The sequence below is a fragment of the Anolis carolinensis genome, chromosome 4 (genome assembly GCF_035594765.1).
Source record: "Anolis carolinensis isolate JA03-04 chromosome 4, rAnoCar3.1.pri, whole genome shotgun sequence".
In the NCBI taxonomy this organism is placed as follows: Eukaryota; Metazoa; Chordata; class Lepidosauria; order Squamata; family Dactyloidae; genus Anolis; species Anolis carolinensis.
In genome coordinates this window covers 53,694,907-53,705,134 of record NC_085844.1, presented here as the reverse complement: position 1 = coordinate 53,705,134, position 10,228 = coordinate 53,694,907, and the positions used below count along the sequence as shown (strand labels likewise).

General features: G+C 37.6%; 1 long non-coding RNA gene across 1 annotated transcript in view; it reads left to right on the top strand.

The window, feature by feature from the left end:
* The first annotated feature begins 7,002 nt into the window (after window positions 1-7,002).
* Window positions 7,003-10,228, top strand: part of LOC134298892 (uncharacterized) — a 102,082-nt gene continuing 98,856 nt past the window's right edge. The window contains exon 1 of the long non-coding RNA XR_010006007.1: window positions 7,003-7,123. This is a non-coding gene — a long non-coding RNA (uncharacterized LOC134298892). The remainder of the gene's footprint in view (window positions 7,124-10,228) is intronic.

Here is a 10,228-nt window from a genome sequence, read left to right as displayed (position 1 = left end):
TGCTTTATCTCAGTTTACTTTGATTGCTGAAAGCCGAGTTGAAAGTGAAAACATAGTTTGTACTCAATTCATCCAGCAGGATGGAGAGGAGTGGATGAGTGGATTATTGTTTTTCCCAGTTGGTTCAGGTAAAAACAAACCAATGTAACATCTTCTAACTTGTGTGTTCTTTCATATTAATAACCTTTCCATCTTGACCACATTGTAGTGTTGCTTGTTTACATATGTCCCAGTTTTTCACCTATGCGATTTTGTAAACTACAAACTAGCATGTGTGTCACATTATTCCCTAGATCACATGTCTCAAATGCAAGATCCGAGGGCCAAAAGGGGCCCATCACATTATTTTATGTGGCCCATGAGGCCTTCACTGCATAGTTATTAGTTACATTTATACAGTCTTACAATTCCAAGTGTCCCTTTGAGGGCTGATATGGCCCTCTGTGAAAATGAGTTTGACATCCCTGCCCTAAATGTTGATGTGCCGCACATTTCAGTATGTCAATCTATATCTGTAAATATTATGGGATACCCCAAATGATGAAATATCTCAGTCCCAATGACAAAATTAACTAGAAAACAGGATAGGGAAAGAGTTAGGCTGAAAGAAGCATAGGCTGATGGGAGATAGAGATATAAAAGTAAAGTTCTGAGGGCCCTTCCCAGTCATATAACCCAGAATATCAAGGCAGAAAATCCCACAATATCTGCTTTGAACTGGATTACCTGAGTCCACACTGCTATATATTCCAGTTCAAAGCACAAAGTATGGGATTTTATTCAGTTGTGTGGAAGGGACCCGAGGGAGCTAAATTTCAGTAGTAGAAAGGGAACTCCAACTAATGATTTGTCTCTGGATCAGTAACGCAGTAAAGAGTTAAGCAGACTCAGGTAAAAATTGCGATTTAGCTTTAATATTGTTTAATGAAGGATATTTTAGCTAAGGTAAGGACTTGACCACACAAGGCTCTAAAAAATGGGTCCTAGCATTTATTTATTTTGTATGTATTTACTTTATTTTTATCCCACCTTTCTCCCAAAATAGGGACACAAGGTGGGCTAACAACAAACACAACACAATACAAATTAAAAACTGAGCCAACACTTTAAATTAAAATAGGAATATTAAAAAATTAAATCCATGCAGCATAAAAATTAAAATTAAGTCCTCTCGGGCTGCTTGCCAGAAATGAAATGGCAAGCAGTTTGACCATGGGGAAGTGAAACATGTCAGAGTGATGTCCCCAACACACCCATAGCCACTCATTACTGTCCTCAAACTCACTGCAGAACCAGTTTTAGATTACTGCATCACCTGAAGACATGAATTCAAAGTGCTTTGAGCTGTCTAAAAACAGGAGTTTCCTAATTTTGGAATGACAGTGTGTTGGACCCTGGTTTGGGGTGGACACAGAACAATGTATGTAATGGTAAGATTTCCCATCCATGATAAGGGAGTCCTAAATGCAAGTTTCTGTTAATGGTGAAGGAAAATGAAAATAGCAAAAGAAGAAGCGCATTATGTAAACTCTTCCTTTATCAACTGTGTGATAGGATGCTAGATGTTGTTTTGCCATTTCATGTCCTTACATCAATATCAGAACCACCTTGTAAGAAAACCTTTGTGCCTAGGTGAATCCTTACAAAGCGAAAATGATAACATCTGAACATGCATAATGTGACTCAATGGTATTTCAGTGCACAGAGGTGGAATTATATACCTCTGGTGGGTTTGGTTCCAACCCTTTTCTGTATCTATTACATTTGAGTCACAAGAGCTTAATAAATAGTAATGGCTCTTAAACTGCACATATTTATCAACATTCACAAAACACATTGCCTTCTTGTGCTGAATATAAATGCAGAAACACAAAAAGACAGGTAAATAGAAGTGAACAGATGGTGTTAAGGAAGAAAAAAAATCTTCCCCATGATCTTCAGCTAGTATTCCTGGATGTTTTATATTGCCACTGAGTACAGTAACTATAGACCTTCACGCTACACAGATGGAAGTCTGGGTTTTGAGGGCTATTGAGCATGTGGATTTTCCCAGTGTGTCCCAATTACAGAAACATCTGTGCTAAATAAAGTCAAGCTGATCCACTGTAAAAATTGGCAATGTTCAATAACCCTCAATATCCCTTTCCCTCTGAGGTGGGATGGCTTGGTGCTGCAAGTTCGGCTGTTTCATAAGCCATGCAGCAGCATTAATTTAAGCCTTATGTGAAGGGCTCTCTTGTGGTCTGTTACCTGTGAAATCCATATGTTTTTTTTTTCTTCATTGATTTATATAGTGCCTTTGTTTCAAATGTGCTTCACACCTGCATCTCCCATTGCTTTGCCATCTGAGAGATTTTATAATAATGAGGACTGGATTAAAGCTTCTCTTGCTGTCTGCCTGTCACTCTCTCTCTCTGTTTATGTGTGTGCATGCAAACAAATGGGTGCACTAAAAAGGTATACTTTGATCATTCTACATTAGGGGAAACTAGCTTAAAATTCCATATTTGTGGGAAAACAAGTGTTTTCATTCAGTTTAATATAAAATATTATGCTTTGATGTTGTTTTTCAAGAGGGTGGTTTTCTGTGCATTTTAACATATATTTTATAAAAATATGTTTTGATATGTATCTTTTATAGAAATACATTTTAATGTGTATATTTTTGGAATTTTTATAAGGTTTATGTGTTTTAATTATGCTGTAACCTGCCTCTAGCCACAAGGAGAGGCGGGTAAGAAATAAAATTATTATTATTATTATTATTATTATTATTATTATTATTATTATTGACACAACAATATTGTATGACACAGCAAACAAGATAGATATGCTGGATTTTATATCACACAATTATATTATATTATACTATATTATATTATATTATTTATTTATTTACTATGGTAGGATTCTGGTGGGTAGAGAGTAGAAGAAGAATGGACTGAACATTTTAAAAATATTCCAAAAATGTTTAAAGAGCCCTGATGTAAAGAACTGTGAAGCTTGTTTCAAAAAATGACCAAATCCATGTGATCAAATTTACAGGAACGCGAAAAAAAACCATGCTGAGGTTATAGCATTCCACCTGAACATCAGGAAGAACTTCCTCACTGTGAGGGCTGTTCGACAGTGGAACTCTCTCCCCCGGGCTGTGGTGGAGGCTCCTTCCTTGGAGGCTTTTAAGCAGAGGCTGGATGGCCATCTGTCGGGGGTGCTTTGAATGCGATTTCCTGCTTCTTGGCAGGGGGTTGGACTGGATGGCCCATGAGGTCTCTTCCAACTCTACTATTCTATGATTCTATGATTTTGCTGTAAAACCCACCTGCAGCTAAAAGGGCAAGGGGATTGGGAAACTGAACCCCCCCTTGAAGGAAGCCAGTAGTGGTGGGGCCCGGTTGGCTTCATCAGCCCTGATCACAAGATAGGTAGATCTCAGCCTATTTAAAGCCAATCTGTCCCTCGAGCTCCCTTCATTCGCTGGTTCATGACCTGCCCTCCTACCCTATGGACAATGAGAGTAAAGACTGATCATGTCAGGGTCAGGTAGGAATTTTTTCCCCTCAGGGTTATTTTGGTGGGGCGTGGGTTGCCTACCCCACAGCATTTTGTCTGGGTGGGCCATTTAAATAGTTTGCCATGGCAGATAAAAAGTTTCAGATATCATGGTAGGCACCAAGGCACCCATCGTTGTGGGTGACGGGTGGACTCCATAGCAGTCTCCCTAGGTTCTGTGGCTTGGAGGTTATAAATGATGGGTTCCCCATGGGACTGGAATGAGGGTGTTTCATTCTTATAAATGTCTGAGGTTTAGAAGGAAGCACCCTCAAGATGGCTTTCCACTTATCATTGGACGAGGTGCACAGCCAAAGTATTTGGGGTGGTACTTGGGACCTTGGTGCTAGCACAAGGATGGTCCTTGGGGTGGTCAACAGAAGTGACACCTCACCAAAGGACGTTTTCCACCAGATGGCTAGCAACAAAATGGTTATTGTTTACAAGTTTTTTTCCCTGATGGGTTGACTTAGGCTGGATCCACACTGCCCTATATCCCAGGATCTGATTCCAGATTATCTGCTTTGAACTGGATTAAATGAGGCTACACTGTCAGATAATCTGGGATAATGAGATCATTTTCTAGTAAATAAATAAATAGGCCAAAAATGGACCTTTAGCTCCACATTCTTGTGTCTGGTCTCTTTATTTCAGAGTGGAAATTCAAAACACAATTTTCCAAGTCCTGTGCTGAAGTGATTTGATACATTTTGATAGTTTTGATTTGTATGTAATATTCTACTTTTAGTGAACAATGATCGTTTTTTATTGTCTATAGATAATGACTTTTAATATATATATATATATATATATATATATATATTCATTTGAACAAAGTTTGGAAAATAAGTAATTCTGTAATATGATGCACATATGTCTGCACATGAACGTGCAAATGCGCATGCACAGGAAATCTCTTATGCATTTAGCCTCATAGTTCACAATACAATTTTGAATGTGAGATATGAGCATATGGAAAGCTGCAAGATATCAGGGAAGAAAGCTTCCTCCCACCCTCCTTGCTGCTGCCCATTGATGGTGAACACCCAGCTACAGACATCCAACACTCCCTGTTTCGGAGTTATCTGCCAAGTGTAACAACATTAGATGACACCATACTTTTCACCATAGCAACAACTCCTTGGCCCATGTGAGAGCATTTTCATATTATCAATTGGAAAACATCCCAAAGAACTCAAAACAGCAGCCAGGGCTTTCTTTAATCATCTTTATTTTTCTAAGAAAATCATTCATATATGCAAGGCAAGTTATTTATACCAAGTGCAAAGGATGGTACAATGACAGCTGAGTGTTTGAAATTCTCAGCAAAATTCCACAAATCTGTCCTCTCAATTGACTTTATGTTCCACTTGAAACAGCTGTGAATTTTAATGGCATACTTAAATTAAAAGCATACTGAAAAGTAACACATAGAAATTTGATAACTGAAAAGAGAAAATATGTTGCATACTATGCAACACATTTTGGGTGCCTTTGATGTTCAACTGAAAGTGCTAAATAAGTGCTGGAAAATAAGTGAATAAAGCTTGTGTAACCTTGTGAGGAAATGTATTTTAAATCCATACAGAAGTGTTTTGCTTTGGAAAAAATATTTTGTAGAAACAATTTACCTTATAGAAATTGTTTAACTAACTAAAAGCACAATGACCAACTTTTTGAATTTCTGCCAAGAGAGATATGTAATCTGGCCATAATTTTGAAAGTGTTAGTTCAGCTTCTGCTTCTACCAATATGGCACAAGATGTAGAATCAGAATAAAGTAATGTATTTATTAAAAAAGAAGAAATTCACAGTTTTAGGAAGCTTCCAAAAATATTAATCTCCTTGAAGGCAAAACATGTGTTCCTACATGCACTATATATGGTTTTTAAAACACTGTGATTTTTCCAATGCAGTTTCAATGGTGGTAGAATCTATGGATACAATATGTGTCTGAGTAGCAATGGTGTAAGGAAGAGTAATAACCAGTTCGTTCCCTAGGAAATATAACTTTTATGAACATTTTCTTTTCTTTCTTTTTTCTTTTTTTTAAAAAAACAGAAATGCTTCAAATTTGGAACATCTCTTCTAAAATATTGAATCCAAACACACACATATTTAAGCATACTTTCCCCAAATTCAACATTTTAATGATATTTTACTTTCATGTTAAAATATGTTTTGATAAATTCTGAGTGAAAACGAATGGAGAATTTGATAAATAAAAAAGCAATGTAAATTATTACATTAAATTGCACAGATCAGGTCAATTCAAACTGATATTGACAAAGACTGAATTTCACAAGTGCTCCATCCTCATGCTGTGCCTGGAAGAGTGTCCTGTATTCATGTTTCTGCAATTGCCTTGGGTTAGTTTAAGTTTTGGATTCCTAGCTTTGATTATGTTTCTTTGGTTCTTATGAAATACTTTTATTGAACTCTGATAGCTTTTGTATATTGCTGGTTATATTCTGGCTGTTATTTTTGGATATAATCCTTTCCCCTCTTTTATTATTCTTTATTCAATAAACATTTTGTTATTGGACTATTGACTATTGCTGTGGTGTTGGGTGAAGAGATTCCTCAGTGCTAGAATGCAAGAGACCAGCCCAGAACCTGTGATGGGTTTCAGATTAACCTAAACTGTCCAAATAACACTTCGGGTTAATATGGATTAATCCAGAGTAAACCTGAATTTCCCGACTTACTCTGGATTTAAAAAAAAAAAAAACCTGAAAAGATCTGGACTTTATTGTAAGGTCCGGATCTTTTCAGGTGTTGGTCCTGTGTGGATTGCCTCTCAGGAGTGCCTTCTGTGATCTTGAGGGCAATTCCCATTTTCATCTCAGTTCTTCAGGCTTAAGAGCCCAAAGAACTAGGATGGCTCACCCACTCTCTCCTCTCTAAAGCTCATCACACATCATTTTGACACATCATGAGCTTTTCCTGAGGGGTCTGAGGACACAGTCAGGCCCCTCCGGAACATTTAGAGGGGAAATTGGGGGGGGGGGGGCTGGGGGCTGGCTAGATGCCATCATGGGTCAACCTCAGATCGACCCAGGAGGGTATCTAGCCCCCCCCCCGGGAAAACCTGGGATTTGGGCCCTCTGTGTTGCCTAAATCTTGAAAAGAATTGGGATTTAAAATCCCAGTTCATTTAGTGATTTGGACCTGTCTGCAAGAGCCCTTATTCTTTATATAATGGTGAAATAATAGAGACAGAAATACAGATCTTGGAAAGGATACATCTACCACAGTTTCATCTTCAGAGAAAATCTATTCTGATTAATTCTGATGCAACAAACCAGATTTAGGCATGCCATACTATTTTCTAGGAGAGAGACAAAACCTAGTTCCTATAAAACCCAACTTCCAAACCAGTTGTGAGACAGGATGCTAATCTTGGTGTCCTGGATACATTCCAAATCACGTAATTACATTCTATTTACCCAATGTTCCCCAACAGTTTTTTCTGGAAATGGAATTCATCTCAACAGTTGTGCATCATTGGTGTATGCTTCAAAACAGCTGTTGTGCTCCACTCTACTCCAGAGAGGCTTTCATTTCAATGGTGAGTGACATGATGACTATATATTCCTCATTTGTAAGGCTTAGGGGTCTTTTGAAGCTTAATTAGTAAACGTTCATAAAGTGCTGTAATTAAACGTGATGTAAATGTGCAAATTATCTTGATCTGAATAACATGAGGGATGTGTAGCATGCATGAAAAAGAACATTTTTTTCAGATAGGAGTTCCGTTTTGCTTTTCCTAATGACATTCCTAAAGATTGTCAAAATGTTATACTTGGAATCTACATCCAACTTGGTTTCAGTCATACTGTACTAAGAGTGGGAAGGTAGATCACGTGAATTCAAAGAAGGCCTGTGTAAGGGCCTCTGATCCCCTGCCTTCCATATGTGGCCAGCTTCAGCATGCATACTGAGCCAGTTTTAATATGCGTCTTCCAGGAAAGCCATCAAAAGTATTCCCTCAACTGCAGCACTCACAGCTGTACAATCTTGGGTTCATTTTTTTTTTTGCTACAGTTGCCATTGCAAATAGATGCTACACCATACCACAGTATACAGAGTTGAATATACAACTGATCAAAAGAAGTAAAGAAAATGGTGGCAATGTGGATTTCTGAATTCAGTAGTCTTCTTATCTTATTACAGATGGATCTACACCAAGCGTGGGCAAACTTTGGACCTCCAGTTGTTTTGGACTTCAACTGCCAAAACCCCCAGCAAGTTTACTGGCTGTTAGGAATTGTGAGAGTTGAAGTCCAAAACACCTAGAGGGCTGGAGTTTGCTGATGCCTGATCTACGCTGTAGAATTAATGCACTTTGACGCCATGTCAGTTGCCAATGCTATGGAATCATGGGAATTGTAGTTTTACAAAATCTTTAGTCTTCTCTGCCAAAAAATGCTGTGCCTCATCAAACTTCCTGATTCCTGAGTTTATCAATTTGTGGATCACAACTGCGGATGACGTGCGGATGGGCATCATGTTTTAAGTTCTTTGTGTTGTATCTCTTTCCCTTTTCATGCTGTTTTCATGCTTAGGAGGCAATATCCAATAAGTTGAATTGAAACTTACCCCATACTTTTTTGTTTCAATTTTGTAAATCTCGGAAGGCTCCCTAAGTCAGTTTCATATTCAGTGCAAGGAAGCAAAGCTGAAAGCGAAGCCAAAGGCTGCCTTAGTGCCTCTGTAAATTAATAGAGTCTTAGCATTAGGAGTGGGTAAAAGAGGGAGTAGCGTTTTCAGGGAACAGCACAGAACTCTGGGAAATGTAGTTTGGGAAGGGAGGAGCTCCATGCCAGAGAATTCAAAAGACCCTGCCCTAAACTACATTTTCCAGAATGCAGTATGCACTGCTCAGCATCAGAGAGATTTGCCTCTCAGTAGCTAGCCAGAGTTCCAATAATATTTTTTTTTTGTTCCTGAGTTATAAATGTCATTTCCTAATTGGTTATATCATAGAAACACGGTGAAAGTTTGTTAAACTGCAAAAACTTTGTCTTTGAGAAAGGGACATTGTGTTCTAGTACATTTTGTTACAGTCTCCAGTCCACCAATTTAACATTGTTATCCACCCATTTAACAAAGTTTTTGGTGCAAAAATAAATTTCCTGGAGCAGAACTACTACTTTCAAAGGACTACATAATTAAACAGGAAATAACACTTTCAAATTAGGAACATGTTTTCATCATCATCATCATCATCATCATCATCATCATCATTCAGAGGCTGGATGGCCATCTGTCTGTGGTGCTTTGATAGTTTCTACATTATGGTTTTTGTTCCTGGGTTATAAATGTCATTTCCTAATTAGTGCTATCATAAAAACATGGTGAAAGTTTATTAAATTGCAAAAACATTGTCTTTGCACGAGGGACATCATGTTATATCACATTTTGCTATCCAGTTCACCAATTTAATATCGTCAACCATCCATTTAACAAAGTTTTTGGCGCAAAACCAAAGTTCCTGGTATAGAACCACTACTTTCAAAGTAAGGACTACACAATTAAACAGGAAATAATACTTTCAAACTGGGAACATATTTTCTTTATTATTAAAAATAGTGTTTATAAAAACTTTGAAAATTCTCCATCTGTGGATAAGTAAAACATTCTGAACTTGGGTGGGCTAAGAGTTGTAAATGTGTTCTACCACTGAAGTGAGTTTTACTCCAATAGTTGTAAAAATGAGGGAGAAAGGAGCCCCTGAACTTTCTCCAATAATAGTAATGAAATTTCGTTATTCTCATTATAGTAACAAATTTTTCATTAACTATATTTTAGAAACATTTTAGAAATGAAACGCCAACACCCTCCAAACGAACAGTAGGTCCGTTTTCATCACCATCCAGTCTTAACTATTTACTGCCCTAACCCTCAGCACTTTATTCCTGAATCTCATTGCCTTGCGTTTTTGCACATGCCTGCCTTCCCTGTAATTTCTTAATAGCCTCACCGTTTAGTCATGATGCTCGCTATGTATTTTCTTAATGTTATTTTACTATTATTGTTTTAATTATATATGCTGTCGTCATATTGTTTTATCTGTTGATCGGGCTTGGACCCCATGTGAACCTCTCCGAGTCCCCTCAGGGAGATGGAAGTGGGTTATAAATAAAGAAGAAGAAGAAGAAGAAGAAGAAGAAGAAGAAGATGATTACAGTATTATCACATAGTAGCTACACACACACACACTCACACACCTTTCTCACATAGGAGTTTGGCTTTCAGTCTGAAAAGGCCTCTCTACTCTTCCTTCCCTTATTGCCTTTTTAAAGTGCAAGACAAAACTCTTTTTATTTTCCCAAGTGTTTTAGATACAATTTTAATCTTGCTGACTGTTTTATGCTGCTTTTATGATTTTGTGGCTCTTTGGTTTATTAAGGTTTCTTTTTGTATTTGCATTTTAATTGTTTTGTTCTTTCATGTAAACCACACCGGGGATGTGCTTGAAGGACAGTATTAAAAAGCTACAATAAATAAATACTAACCATTTTAACAGAGTGATCCATGGTAGTGGAATTGGGAAAATATTTGATAGTCAAAGCTCCATTTCCAGTGTCTTATTGGATTTTGGTTTGAGAGGGGGCAATTTGGTATAGGTTGTGACTTTTATAGCCCATGTTTATTTCTCCTCTTTTCATTG